Here is a 15214-nt window from a genome sequence, read left to right on the forward strand (position 1 = left end):
GCTGCAGAAATACTTTGGTTATATAAGTGATTCAGCCTAGACAATATCTGCGCAAACTTGTCCTAGTTGGGAGCCAGAAGCTGTTCCTTTTCAGAATGATCTTATTTTAGGGAGCTGTCTGGACTATTTCTCAGAAGCATGAATTTAGATTGTTCTACAGTTAATTCACTCACCAGCCACGGCCATCGTCGACTGCCAGTCCATTTCACCAGCACCAAGAATATATACATCTTCATTTAAAACAATCAAATCAAAGTATAGACCATTCCGTAAAATAATGCCAGACACTGACTCTTTTTCACATCAAGTGTTTTCTAACGAAGTCAAGAGACTGTCAAATCAGCTTTCCTTGGGAGATGTAGGAAGATACATTGTCAGAGGAGAATTGTTTTTGTTAATTAGAATACTAACAGCAAGAATGTCAACGCAATCAACATCTATCTAATTAATTTAAATCTAATACAACACAACATGAACTTTAAGTACAAAGGAATTGATCTTATTGTCAGGACTTTTCATAAATAGGAACTTGTGTAATTGCCTCAGCAATTAAAAACTGAAATTGTGAGAAGGCCAGCTCTTAGTCAGTATAAATTAGTGTAGCTCAATTAATTTAAACATAGCAATATCAATTTACATTAGCTAAGGACTTGACCTCAAATGGAGTTAAAAACTCTTTAAGCAACTATGAATAATATATATAAAAAACTATGACAGTAACATGCAACTGTAGGTAATAAAATATTGGTTGTATATACATACCTATGGAATTATGTCATAAATCCATAGTATGTCCTCTTTATCCACATAGAACAGTGTAAGCTGCCCATGAAATCTTAAATATATTTTTCACCAAGGCTACACCGTTACTGTGTTCATCCATACCCTCAAAGCCTATATAAAATCCTCCTACATCACATCTATTCTTCATGCCTGCGCAGTGCACAGACTAGAGGACGTGCATGTTTGTATGCTCAAAAGAAATCTCTTTAGCATCAAAAAACACCATTAGAAAAGGCCTCACAAAGGCACAGGAATGGTCTTTGAAATGAGAGAGGCTTTACAACATAGTACCATCAAGGTAGGTGATAAATATTAAGGAAGAGACCTGGGAGCTAAAGTACTCTTCCGCTTGAGAAGTTATCCCATGCACAGGTGCTTCTGCTGTGAAGGCTTCAGGTGATGGTGGTTTGGTGGCTGTTTACAGAAGGGTGGTTCTCATGGAGAGCAGGAAGCCTTGCAATCAGTGCAGCTGAGAGAGAAGGAGGTGACTCAGAGTTACACATCCAAAATCTTTTCTTCTGCAAAGGTGAGAAAAATGTTCACTTCAAAAAAGCCAGCCAAATGGATCAAGACTTTCCACTGAAAAATAAATGAGACATCTTTTCAGATTTCATCTGATATCTGGTTTTATTTAAAGTGATCCAGGAACACTGTTTCACCATCGCTGTGGAAGAAAGCCTAGAATCTGCTTCTACAGGTCAGGCTTCATGTAGGACTAACATCTCCCACAGCACAATACAAAGTGGTACCTGTGACATCTGCATGGATATGGCACTCAGCTCCAGCACTGGGTGTATTAGAGTACAAGAGAAATACTCAGAATTTTGAAGTCCAGCCCCTGTGAGGTAAAGTGTGACCATGGGAAAATTTAACTTAATTTTTAAAAGAAAAGTGATAAAAGCATCTCTGATTACTTTAATAGTTTGAGAGATAATGCTTCAACTTAAGGAATGCCAAAAGTATCTGGATGCAGATTCTTCCAGAACTTTCATTATAATACTTTTTTTGTCCTGATTTGACAAAAAAAGCAAATGTTAAAATACGTAAGTTTCCTGTGGGACAGAAATTCCAAATTTAGTTCTGCTACAGCAGACATAAAAATAGATTTGTCATAATGCAGAAAGATATGTGTTTTCCATATGCACACGTACTTTGATACTCCTGTCTTCCCCTGCTTTCTCCAAGAGGATTTTTCCTACCCTAAATGATAGGAAATGACCTTTCCTTGTTAACCCTTATGTAGATCTGTGTGCTTTGTATTTGTGTCCCCAACATTATCAAACTCAAGAAAAAAAATATTACTGTCCGTCGAGGTAAATTAAAAGCGACATACCTGGTAACACCAAGTTACCAGCTAGTGAGTTGTAATTATCTGTGTGGGCCACCAAAAAGAGCTTTTACTAAATGAGCAAGGTACTTTGAGAGATGGATCCCAGCCTGTGTTCATCTGCCCATTTCAGTACCTTTCTTCTAAGCCATTTGCATCTCTTCTTCCCAATGATGTCTGGTCATTCTTTGATGCTGCTTCTGCTGCATCCTTGAGAAGACCTATTTCTAGTTTATCCCAAAACTCCTACACTTTAAGGCATCTATGGAAGTGTTGATAATTAAACCGGTGCAAATCATGCATATACTTTCTCAGTTTTAAGACTTTCATTTTTCCAACATTAAAAAGAAGGATACATGCAGCAGAACTAAGGATAAGGAGAAGAAGTCCTGTAAGGATAATGGTAAATTCTGAATCATTGTCTCCATGCTGAGGTTCCACCCAAATGATCAATCTTTGTTGATCCAAAGGGAGAATATCAGGGCACAAAGCAGCACTACTCAAAGCAATTCCCTCTTTCCTTTCAGGGCCTTATTGTCTTCTGATTTGCATGAAGGCAAATGAGAATTAACTCCGTTCTAGTCAATTGAGTTAAATGAATATGAAATTCATTCTACAGAAAAGGAAAGTCAAGCCTATTTTACTGATAAGGACAAAATTCTGTACACTGTACTGTACATTGTAACAGTTCTCATGCCTTCAGTACATTCCCTTAGTGCCAGTGATTCTGAAATAGAATGAGCTTGAGGTTATCGTACTGTTTTCACCTGCCAAATCTGACTTTACAAGCTTCTGATGAAATGCTAAATGCATCAGTTATAAAATATTTTCATTCTACTCAGATACTTGAGAGCTATTTCAGTCGCAATGCTTTCCTTCTAAAACATCATTCCTTGACTGAGAAAACCATTTATTCAGGATGATTTTGAGCAAAGAAAATCTCATGGGTGTACACTATAATTTCCCAAACATGACATAAATCAGTAGAAACATCCACACTTTTTTTATAGCAATATTCACATAAACTACATGAAGTAAACTTCTGTGTGGAGCTAGCCTTTAGCTTTAGGCATTTTCGTTTCATAGTAAATACTGTGTCAGTCCCAATCAACCTGGAATATTGCATGATCAATAAACATCTGGAGATTTAAACAACAGTGTCCGTGATGCGTGCGGTATGGTCTGCGTAGGAGCAATTCTTTCACCACTCCCTTCTGTTTTATTTCGGTTTTAACCAGCTAAATCAATTCATGTGGTAGATTAAGTGTATATTATGCTGCCATCTGAGCACCATCTGAGACGTGCGTTAGGCCCCATGAAGGTGAGTGCAAAGGGATGGTTTGCCATGGTGCCAGGGTGTGGCAGATGCTGCTACCTCCGTCTTTTGCCAGGTCAGGAGACCTCAGACTGTGGCAACAGTCCCAGCAGGTGATGCTCGGTAACCAAACACTCAGTATCTCAGTTTTGCTCATAAAGCAAGGCTATAGATAGTCTTTTTATTTCTTGTTGACATCCTTACTAGACATGTGGAATAACTAAACATTCTCTACTGGTTACTAAATTAACTTTGCAAGGCCTATTTTATCTACCCATACTCATCAAATTAGCTGCAAATGAAATTAAATACAAGCCTTTTTCATACTGGAGTCCAAGATGTTACATTGTAACACCATGTTTTTCCTTAAATTAACATATTTAGAAATTGTTATAATTAACTTTTACACACATGTATCAATAATCGTTCACTGTTTGTCATAGTTTTGTGTCTTTGCTGATACAGTACTAAGACATTTTAGGTAATCGTCAGATATGCAGCATTAAACAATTTTAGCTAGCTGAGCTGTTCTGATTGAGATTTCTAATGCAGTTTTCAAGTAACTTTACACAAATTCATTTTTAAGGCTACCTAATTTGAGAGGACAGATAAGTTTAAATCAGGCCTTCTATTGGATGATATTAGGTCCACAATATTAAGAAAAGTGTTAAGGATTATCTACAGTTAAACCACACAAAGAAGACAAATTAACTTCCTGGAGTACAAAAAGTCCTGGTGGAAAAACAACAATAAATAATAAGGTTTACTATATCTGTTTTGTTAAGATAAACAAGCTTTTGATTCCTTCTCCTTGTCTGAATATGAACACTTTTTTTTTTCATAATAAATTCTTGGTTTCAAAAGCCAAACTGAATAACACATTTAAGAGCTTAGGCATACCTCTGAAAGTCTGGCACATTGTTTAATGCAATTTCATTTTACATGTTTTTTTCTTTCTGAACATAATAAACACCTACAATTACTTAGGTAAGGTAAAACAATTTAAAACCCTATTTCTTTTCAATCTGTGGAAGCTATTCAATGAATGGACAAAAGATTGCGGTAACGTTACTATGCATCATAGATAAGTGAAACTTAAAATCCAGATTGAGATGCAGTTCAAAAAAATATTAAGAACTTTTAACATTTTCCTGGATTTTTTCTGAATTCCTTAATGCTCAAAAATGCCTGAAAAAAGGGTTCATGTGTATAGACTCCTATAATATTTCCAACACATGCATTAATATGATTGGGTAAATATTTTATAAAATCAATTCAAAAGATAAAAATAAGGACCACATATCACTCATAGCATTTTCTTCATTCTATTATACATTAAATCTATTTTAAATTATAAATATTGTCTATTAGCAACATATAGAATCATAGAATATTTAGGGTTGGAAGGGACCGTAAAGATCACCTAGTTCCAACCCTCCTGCCACAGGCAGGGACACCTCCCACTAGATCAGGCTGCTCAAGGTTCCAACCAACCTGGGCTTGAACACCTCCAGGGATAGGGCATCCACAACTTCCCCTGGGAAACCTGTGCCAGTGCCTCATCACCCTCATAGTGAAGAAATTCTAATTCTTCTAATGTCCAGTCTAAATCTGCCCCTCTCCAGTTTATACCCATTCCCCCGGTCCTATCCCCACAAGCCTTTATGAACAGCCCTTCTCCAGCTTTCCAGGTACTGGAAGGTCGCTAAAAGATCCTCTCGGAGCCTTCTCTTCTCCAGGCTCTCTCAGCCTGTCCTAGTATGGAAGGTGCTCCAGCCCTCAGGTCATGTTTGTAGCCCTCCTCTGGACCCGTTCCAACCGTTCCATATCCTTCTTATGTTGAGGATTCCAGAACTGGACACATTACTCCAATGAGGTCTCATCTCATACAAAGAAGTCTTCAGAAGCTACTCATGTATAATGTGCAACTTTGCCATTTCAACACCAAATACTCATCATTATATTACAAAAATAACTTTATTTATTTATCTTGGGTCAGTATCTCCTTCAAATTACCTTTAAAAACCGTCTAGTCCAAAACCCCTGCAATAGGCAGGGACGGCAGCTGTTAGCTTGTCCTGCTTTTAGTCATAAAGGATCATTCCCACTGTGAGAACAAACTGCCGCATGAATAAAACCTCTGTAGAATGTACCTCCACAAATCATTATGCATTCTTCCAGATCTCAACGATAACTCCATTGGTTCCAAGTATAAGACTGTGAAAATCATAGATTGAAAGAGCCCATGAGGTTGTCTAGTCTATCCCTTTGCTAAGACAAGGTTGAGTTTTGCTCTGCTTGCTGACTTGTATCTAGTAAAGTGCAATTCTTCAGCAATGATTGCAAGTCTTCAGGGATTGCTAAGGAAGAACCATATTCTTTTATTCCCGAAGTTATGATGTATTTGTAACATGTCTTTCCTTTTATTCGACCTCTTTCAGTAGTCTCAAAAGAAATCTTCCCAGCTAATCTTTAGAGCTTTCTCTAGTCCTTCAGCCTACTTTCTAAATAACTTCTTACTGATGACTGACTAGATTTAACTTTTTCCCCAAAAAGTATTTGTTTTCTGATTTCCACTTGTTATTAGTGTTTTCTTAATTTCATTAAACACCCTCAACCAATGCCAAGTTCCTGGCACTGTATACAAACAAAAGCAATTACAAACAACTTATTCAATAAGCATTGCAATATTGCAAAGCATTTGTCGCCAAAACTCTCTAGAAAACAGATTTTCAGGTACATCAAAGTTTGTCCAAATATGAATTTGGTCTAACTCAGGAGGTGCTGCTCTGATTTTCAGCTCAGTGTCATAACTATGGAACCATGATGTCCTATTTTGTCTGTATGAGACCCACTGCACTTCCATTAGGCAGGAAAAATTTTATAACTGCAGGAATTGCTAGCATTTTGTCACAATAATTGCTAATACTGTAATTGTTTAGTACTCTCATGAACAAACCTAGTTTAAAAAGCAAAGACTAGATTGAGTCCACTTAGGCAAAACCAGCTGGCAAAAGCAGGAAACGTATGGCAAAACGTGCTTTCATTTGTATAAGCATACGAATGACACAAACACACATGTAAGAAATTGTCTTTCAGTATGGCTGCTTCTATTCTCTGTTTCCATTGGTTCTGGTTATACTCCTATTATGATAATGTGTTTTTTTTCATGTGTCACCAGCATTAGAAATGAGCTTCCTCCCACTAACATCAAATACGAATTTTGCTACTCTTCAAAAAATTGAAATCAGGACCCTGCTGTCCAGTCAGTCTCACACACAGCTTTAACAAACACATGCAGATGTTGTGATTCAGGGGCTGCTAAAGGCCCTCTGGCCAAGGCAGTCTCTCCTAACGATTTCCATTATAGGGAATCCCAGTGAACATCAACAAAATCAAGCAGTTATTATTGAAAATAAAGCTTTAGAAAGTAAAGTGTCTTTTCTAGGGAAAGACGTAAAATTTTCACCTGTTCAGGTTTGATTCAGCCTGAAAACAAAAATCATTGCCTTTCAGCAGGTGTGAGTATTTAATCCAGAAAAGAAATAAAACCCAGTCTGCCCACACTGTCAGCTAACTACAGAAACACAGGTATCTGCTCTCTGTAAATTCTCGTTTTTGCTCTTTAACCTCCATTTCCCACTGATTTCCAATGTGATTTATGAAATTAACTACTTGGTTAGCTTAAAGATGGTAACAAGCCACAAACAAAACATCCCATATGTAACTGAGAAAAGTTTTATATATGTTGCAGTTCTTTGGTTTTGAGAAAACAATCTTAGTATCCTGGTGTTAGGAAGTCTGACACAAGATCCGTAGTGTTATTTTCATCAGTATGTGTACAGTAAATAACCAACTGAACCAGCTTGGAAAGGACAACCGTAAATGTATACTATACACATATTATGTTGACTTGTGGTATTGCCTTGAGAGCTGGTCTTAGGCTTTTAACATCACCATTATGGACAGGTAAGTGATTACTTTTTTAGTTTAGTTGAAGGTGTAAAAGGCTTGTTTTAGTTGCTGAAGTTTTTCTTACTGTTTTAATCCTGTTGACACTGGGAGACAGTATGATCTGAGGGTGCAAACAGGGCTCTCACGTCCATTTAGAAGAGTTGTGTTAGTTCCACTTACTATCCCTCTACTAACGCTGAGATGTGAATGAGAAGGGTCAAAGGCTCACTTTCAAAATATTGGCTTAGACTGATTTTTGGCAGGCAAGAAAGTTAACTTTTTACTTATATATGAAGTCCAGACTATGGTGAAGCTATTGAAAGAAAGGTATCAAAGTTAATAATATTGGTGGTCCAGTGTGCAGCGTGTACTATGTCCAGAACACATTAATGCTTTAAAACAGGTAATGCTAAGAGCTTTTGTGCCTTCTTTCTCTCTTGGTAGTGCCTGTGCCCCTCCAGTGGCCCTTTGGAGTGATGTAGGACCTGCCATCTACAGTGACAGCAATAACAACTTCTAATGTTAAAAGTTGCATAGACACATTTGGCGGAGTCTCCTGTAGTCTTTCCTCACCAAAGAGCAGAGTAGAGTTTCAGTCATCGTAATGCTGAAAGTAAGATTGAGTCAGTCAGTGAACTGAAACTGCAGAACCAATCTCAGCATCAACAGGGCAGCCTATTCTCCCTCTGCTCTTACAGCTTTGAAACACTTGCTCTCAAAGAGGCAATCTTCCCACTGAACATGAGTACTAATCCAAGTACAAAGACATCACAAAATATGAGATCTCAAAGAACAGACAGAAAGCTCCCTCCTTTCCTTTGCAAGTTTGTAAAGTCAAAGGTTTTAAAGTCATTACTTCTGTTGAGTAATACCTCAAGGCACCAGGAAGAGCTTATTAGCTGCCCATGATTATACTGAAAACCACAGCAGAACAGTATTCAAACAAAGCGGAGGTGATTCCTCAAGATGAAGCCCATAAGCAAACTACACACAAGACTGCAACAACATTTGTCCTAGACACATGCTTTGGCTGGGAAAGAATAAGGAGTTTCAGTCCCTCATCTGAACCTTTCTTGGTCACAGGAACTGCTACCCAGTATGTATGCTCATCTTATTATTAGACTGGAAGGAATAAAGCATAACAAAGTGCTGAAAGAAGAGTAGGACAATGCACTGAAATCCTTCAATTTTATAGTACAGAAGGAGAAGCAGCATACCACAAGGTCATTTCCCATTCCTGAAAATCTTTATATCACCCTAGGACATTGCAAGTGTGACTGAGCATGAAACTCATCAGCAAAATCTTTGCAGTCAATGCAGAATTTGCACAAGCATGTACAATCATAGGAGAAGAAAGAGATTTATAGGATCAGACAGGGAGAAATGTCATGAAATTCTGAGACACGTGCACATCCATAAAAATAAAATGAAATCCAGAATTCACTAAAAGAGAACTAGTCAAAACAGAACTATGGGTTTACATATGTATTTTCAAATGAAACAAAATAATCATAGTGTTTGCCCTTAAAAAGTATCAAATGACTCTGGAAAACAAATAATGTGACGCCAGCAGTTGATGTACTCTTCAGTTATTTTACGTAGGAAACCATATCTGTTTATCTAAAGTGAAATTGGCAAGATTTAAGTGAAGTTTTGCCAAAAGGTTTTGTTAGTCATAAAATATGAGACAATAAGAATATATGCCATGCCTTCTGGGCGTAATCTTGCTTAGAGCAACATAAATCAGGAGTTACTTCAGAAAAGGTGAAAAAGAGTTCTGCATGAAAGAAAACGAAAGCCAGAGTGGTCTGAGCTGATTGGGATACAGTCATGAGAGTGCAACAGCTCTTTCCCAAACATATTATTTTTTAGGATGCATAAAATGGCTGAGAGCCTGGCTATGCAATAAGGTAAAAAAGATATGGCACAAAAATGAAAAGACTATACCACCTGAACTTAGCATCTTCACTTTGGTTTTCTTCCTGTCCCAAAATGTCTTCCCTCTTTTAACCAGCTGGCAATGTTAACATATTAACTGGGCAGGGTCCATGTGTCTAGCAGGCTATTTTTCTACTGCTACTTGTATAAATGGGGTTCAGTAATTAGCACAATATAGATACTGGCAGCAAATGTTTGGCTTAAGACTATTTTTTCACTCTTTTCCTCTTTTCTTTATAGTTAATAATATAACTGAAAGAGTTTAAAAGTACTTAATGATGAATCACTGTCAAATGCAATCCCCAATTTCTTTATGAATCACTGTAACTCTCTTGAAGCATGCAATGAGGGGAGAAAAAATAACCACACTCGTAAGTTTCAATGCAATCTTGAGAGAAAAGTTTAGCTATAGCCTTGGCCAAGATGAACTAACTCCAATGCAGCTCTGCATGCTAAATGTAAAATAAGAATTGGAATTGTTGTTCCTTCCCATTTGTTGCCTTCCATTAGCCCACTTTCCAGGATATCCCATTTTGCAGATTGGAGCTTCAGTCAGAGGGTTGTGTAGCATGAATTACATCGTCTCTCCTCAGTGACCAGCAAGGGACAGAAGGGAGAAGGCAGTCAGTGTAGCTGACAGCTTTAGTAGACCCCAGGAGACCCCAAAGGCAGGCATGCTGGGAACTGCAGGAGGGTAAATACAAAGCCGTACACAATCTCACTCTCTTCCAAACACTGAGGTGGGGAAATAGAAGTTTCCCTTCTTATAGAAAACAGGGTTAATCTCTTTCTTTCTGGTCTTTTGAATCTCAGGCAACAAAACTAAATTATTCTGAGAAAACAGTCCATTAAACCATATCGTATAAACAGGACCTGAGGGAATGGCAGGAAGATGTGTCAGGAGACATTTAAGTTGGATACTAGGAAAAGGTTCTTCACTCTGGAACAGGCTTCACAGGGAGCTAGTCATGGTGCCAAGCTTAACAATATTCAAGAAGCATTTGGACGATGCACTCAGACACATGGTGTAAATCTTGGGGTTGTCCTGTGCAGGGATAGGAGTCGGACTCGATGATCCTTGTGGGTCCCTTCCAACTCAGGTCATTCTGTGATTCTGATTCTGTGAGTTTAAAATTTCTGTTCTGTACAAACAATCTTTTCAAGCACTGTTTTTCCAAGAGATATTTCAATATTAGCCACGGCCGTGTATCCTTTCCTTGTCATAATGAATGTCAGCTTGCACTGGCTGTTGGCCACCACTCCACAAGATCCATCTTTGTGGCTATTAGTACCAGATCAGAAGCACAATCACTTCAAGACGCAAACCGCTGAGAGGTCCCACCAAAACACGAATACACAGGGCTGAACTCTGTCAAAAAACATCTGTCGCAATAACATTGTCCTGACAGACCTTGAAGAAGATTAAGTATTCTCTGCCCTCCAACATCCTAATGCTAGCAGAAAGACTGTGTCATGTGTGTTAGTTAATTTGACAAAATGTGACACTCAGCTCAGACTGGCTTTAGATCAAATGTGCCCTGGTAGGTGAGACGATGTGGTACAGTGCTACTCAAGGTAGAAGTTCAGCAGGAGACTGAAGTTTGGTTACAAATACAGTAACACTCGGACAGGTTGAAAATATTTGGGCAGATGTGTTATAGACCAGAAAATTAAATTCCTGTCAAAATAAAGGCATCTCAAGGAAATGTGTTAATTTCTAAGGCATTTCTCTGCAAGTGTCAAAATATCTTCAACTTTTATTTTTGGGGGACTTTGACAGCATCAAGTTATGTTATTTAGACACAGCTAAAACACTTTTTCAGTTTCATCAGCTGGTTTTATGATATTCACTTGGACAACACATGGTAAAATGAGTATTTACTATAGCTGATAATTTTATATTATGATGTCAACATAATCATAAACTGCTGTCAAAACATTTTAATGTTTCTCAAGGTTTCATTCCTCAAAGACTAGCAGACATTTGGTTTTCTTTAACTCAGTATTAAATAAAATGAAATAAAATTTCTCACTGGATAAGACTTCTCTTTTGTGAACTGCTCAAGATTCTTCACCTTGATTTCATAATGCCATGTTTCAAACAGTGAGTTGCACAAAAACCCTTCTCTATGTGAAAATTGCTGGAGAGGTTCCTTTGTATTGTCAAAAATAAAGGAAAAGTGGGGAAAAAAAGTAAATGTTTATCAGTGTTGGTTTTCTCATGTACCTGAAAAGACCTTAAGTTTGAGGAAAGCAAGATGGTAAACTAGAGGAAATGAGCGCTTTAGAGATACTCCTGAGGACTGACTGAAAATGAACATTGTCTCCTAATTCTAGCCTAGCTATTGCTATAGCACCCCTGGATCTGAATCTCTCGTTCACTATTCACATCTGCTTCTGAGGCAGGTTCAGTTGCAAAATCTTATAAAATGAAAAGTGAAATTTTATAAAGATTACAAAAATAGGTTCTACTTAGAGTTGTTTTAGCATCCTTGATATTTTTGAATGAAAAAATTAACAGTGCAGGATGGTTTGAAGTTTAATTGCTCTTCAATTCTTATTTCCATTTACAGAAGTGAGGACAAGCATTTTGAAAGAAAGTCATTCTTAAGTCAGAATTGATGATACGTTGTCCATCATGCAGTAAGAAAAGAAAAATAGCTGCATATTCTTTAAAGATGTTAGTAACCCTTCCGTTATTATGTCATAGTCCTGGAGTTAATACCTTACAAAAAGGCAGATAAACTCCAGCTAATGCAAATGCTTTTTTTCTGGAAAGGAGAAATGTACTGCGGAGGATTACACTCTTCAAGAAAGAAGTCAAGCAGGATGCTATGTACATATTAGATCTACTACATGCTTTCCCGCATCCCTCACTTGAAACCAGACTGACTGTAATTGAAGGAGTAAAAGTCACCTGCAGGTAACCTGTCTCCACATCTTCTTGTAGCTTTTCAATATAAAAGATAAAGAAAAATGAAGGTTTTAGTTCCTTTTTCAGGCCCAGGGACAGCATACTAGCTGCTTAAGGAATGCTTCAAGATCCAGTAGAACCAGGACTTTCCCACAGATTCTGCCAATGTGTTTAAATTCTGCCTATAATAATAGTCCTGCTATTCCTAGTACCAGGCCTCTGGCAAGCAGATAATCACAGCTCAGCCCAAATTACATAAGATTAAAAATCTGTACTGTGAAGTAAATTTTAAGTTCATTTCCCTTTGTGTTTTTCTCAGATATCTACACATACACTGCTAAAATCTCTGCCAGCAAAAACAAAAGCATATGTCTTTAAAACAAATGGGAGTTGCTTGCTTCCAGGGAAAAGCAGTCAAATCAACTAAAAATATTTTAATATCATGCCGCTATGGGAAGACTAGGCAGTCCTCACATCCTGCATAAACTCAGCAGAGGGTTAGACCAAACATGACTAAATCAGAGATATGGGGCAAAGATGGCTTAAATTGTCCCACCTAGAAGAGAATAAAACAGCTAATTTTTCATTTTACACTTTGGAAATGCAGAAATAACTGTAGTGTTCATTGACAGATTGTTATGAGCAATTTACAGTGTTTCCCAGATGAAGTAAATTGCTATAAACATAAGAAAAATATTGAAAACAATTGTAACATGTCTAAACCTTCTTGTTCACATTTAAAAGATGGATTTTTCCTTATTTTAATGGGGATTTGAATTGGCCAGGAATTTCCAGACTGTCACCCTTACCCATTTCATTTCAATCTGTCTGTCACAATGGTCTCCTTTATTCATAAACCATTATAAGAAAATATCATTGCATGGGGAGATTACTAAGGAGAAAAAATAACTTTGAAAACAATGGAGTGACGAGTGGTTCTATGTAGTTGTGATACTGAAATGCAGACATGAGTTACCATAGTTTTAAATAGAAAATCTAGATTTCATCCTCCTACATCCACCTTTAGGAAAAAGTGGGATAAAGCTGGAATTGCAGCTCACTCAGTGATCTATGTTTGTTTTACTAGCGGGGAAAAAAAGGGAAAAAAATACCTGGACACCAATTAATAAAGCAAGTCAGATTTGCACCTATGTAATAGTCCTGTTACCAAGTTCCCATTCCCACCAAGTAGCAGCTTCATGGCTGCCTTAGACATTTGCTGTTGGCCCATTGCCTTTTCCCAAGAGCTGATAGGAGCCTATCTCATAAACTTCTCTTCGTTTGTCCACAAAGAGTTAAGAGCTGCAAGTCTGGGCTGCAGTGAACACATTTGTGTGGAAGAAAGGCATAGGGAGGAAGGACTCCTTCCCTTCTAAGTGTATATTGCTGACCTACAGGCAGGAGCTGTCACTGGAGCTGGCGAAAAATCATCTGAAACCTGAACGATGGTGGAAAACATGGACATCCCTCTACATGCTATAGTCCCTTCACTGTCTTTTAGGCAGCGGCTCCTTTTACACCATGATACAGCTTTGTTGACAGTTTCTCCACTGGCTGGTCATGGGTTGCACACTCTTACGTCTTGCTACGTGAGGTAGTACAATCAGGGGAAGCGTATTGCTTGAATACCTTCCTGATCCCATCACTCATGGGCTGGGACACCTTGTTGTCACTGCACAACCAAAGATAGCCTGGAGGCAACTGAAGGTTTCTTGAGCTGAAGCTAGTGACCAGCACCAAGCTGAGATGCTATTAAGCTCTCCCTAATTTTCATTTTGGCCCTCTTTCCAATGCATCTGGCGTGGGCCCTGCATTCAGTGCCACTTAACACACAGCATCACATTAGAAACTTAACTTCTTTAGCTACAGGCCATGAGAAAAACAAACAGGATCAAGGATATACCCAGTTGTGGCCAAAAAATATTCTGTGTTTGTCAGTACCTATGTACCTTGGACAGGTGAAGAAAGCAGCCTGGTCAGTGACTCACCCTGCCTAAAGTCTTTCCAGCACAATGTCGTCTGCTTTCTGTATTTCTTCTGCCTTGGTGGAGAGGTTTTCTGCTGGGATACATCCTAGGGGGACGTTTTGAGACCCAGCCTTGGCCTTGCCAGAAGATTTTAACAAATTCATGGCAGAGGTTAGCAGGGGTCTATGAGAGGTCTACAAGGCTGTGTTTTCTTAATGTCACTCTTTTATCTCCACAAAACGCGGTCTAGTGCAGCTACAAGTGACAGATATGGATTTGTTTGTGTAGATGTAAAACCTTTCGGAGTGGGAAGAGGGTGGAGAGAAAAACTGGCTATTGGAGATGTCTCTCACAAAGGATTTTCTATTAATATTTGATTACATTTCAAAGTATTTATTCCTGCAGTGCCCTGCAGATAAGATATGCCAAAACACTGGCTGAGGCTTTTCCTAAACATAAATCCTACACAGTGCAAGCAGTGTCAGTAGCAAGCTCTATCTGTTCTGTATGTATGTGCCTCAATGTAACTGTAAGTAGGTTTGAACAAACTTAATGAAACCTTCTGCTTTCAGAGCACCGAGGGCCTGTGCTTGCTTTTCAAGACTTCTTCTAATTGCTTTGAAACTCTTCATTGTCTAATTAAATAAATGGGAGAGGTGAGGAGGAAGTGAAGGTGTCCCTTATGTTTCCCAGCAGTTTTCAAGTCATAGTTTTTATGATGTACTCCTCCGAAAACACAAAATGTGGGAGTGGAATAAAATGTTCCAACTCACTGAAGGGTCGTTGTGACAGATGCCTCACTGCGGTTTCTCAAACTGCTGAAAACAAGCTATGAGGCAAAGCTGAAGGACCACTTTATTCCCCATCACCACATTCAGCACTACTGCAGACAGAGAAACTCTGTAAGAAAAGTCAGGGCAAATCCTTTACTTCTGCATCAGGAGTGCCTGTTACCTCTGATTTCTAAACAGCCCTGAAACATCAGCAGCGACTGGTTTCAGGCATACCTAAGAATG

Source organism: Cuculus canorus, chromosome 3 (genome assembly GCF_017976375.1).
Source record: "Cuculus canorus isolate bCucCan1 chromosome 3, bCucCan1.pri, whole genome shotgun sequence".
NCBI lineage: Eukaryota > Metazoa > Chordata > Aves > Cuculiformes > Cuculidae > Cuculus > Cuculus canorus.